At 38.5% G+C, this 928-nt stretch overlaps 1 non-coding gene across 1 annotated transcript; it reads right to left on the bottom strand.

Moving 5' to 3' along the window:
- Nucleotides 1-279: 279 nt before the first annotated feature.
- On the bottom strand, nt 280-350 carry trnap-agg. The gene has a single exon. It is a non-coding gene; the product is annotated as a tRNA-Pro (tRNA).
- Nucleotides 351-928: the final 578 nt, after the last annotated feature.

The raw sequence follows: 928 nt of genomic DNA, 5'->3' as shown, positions 1-928 counted from the left end.
TTTCTTTAATGTCTTGTGAGCAACATGAGCAACTGTGATCAATAAAGTATTTGAGTCTGAAATGCAGTAACCCATCATGTATATAATATTACATAACAGATTATTAAAATTCAATAAGATATAAAAAGCGCAAACAGTAAGTTTGAAAGGTAAGGGTTCCATTCACTGTCATTTCTGTGAATTTCGTTCATGTAAACATACAGTTGTCGTCAATTACCTGCTATTTCGATTATGTACTGTTTAATTAAGTAGGTTTTGCTCTCGAACATGAAAAACTTCAGGCTCGTCGGGATTTGAACCCGGGACCTCTCGCACCCTAAGCGAGAATCATACCCCTAGACCAACGAGCCATGTAAAGGACAGCGGGGAGCGTGACTTTCAGAGTTAACTGTACATGCCACGTTGTTTCCACACTTCTGCCTTCTGCTCTTCAAAGCGCCTCTCTACAGTTTGTGGAGACTGAGCGCCATCTACAGGCACTTTCCTGTAGTGCAGCAGGCTCCACGTCTACCAACCCTGCAGCAGCACTCAGTGTTTTTATCAGCAGATAAGCAAATAAACTCTCAAGTACTGCAATTAAATCCAACCATATAACCGCAGTACTTCCATCCTTCATCACAAATATATCGAAATATGTTGGCAAGGAAAACACCATGATATGGAGAGGTAACTGGAAGATTGTGCTACATTTTATTATGTCATTATATATAATTATCTTAGATAACTTTATTGGAGTCTTAATGTAGAGTGAAGATAAAGATAGAGTAAAAATATGTATTTAACTTCCATTTTAGGTTCTAAAGGGTGGAGAGAAACTTTCGAGTAAACTATGCTTTAATCATTATTGGTATTAAGAATTTCCTTGTGTTCAGAGCCAGGTGAGGTTTACCTGTTGGTAAGAAAATGAGGGCTCGTCCGGGATTTGAAC

Source organism: Morone saxatilis, unplaced genomic scaffold (assembly GCF_004916995.1).
Source record: "Morone saxatilis isolate NCDOM2014 unplaced genomic scaffold, NCSU_SB_2.0 Contig24, whole genome shotgun sequence".
NCBI lineage: Eukaryota > Metazoa > Chordata > Actinopteri > Moronidae > Morone > Morone saxatilis.
Note: the sequence above shows the minus strand (reverse complement) of the source record. Positions and strands in the feature narration are given on the sequence as shown.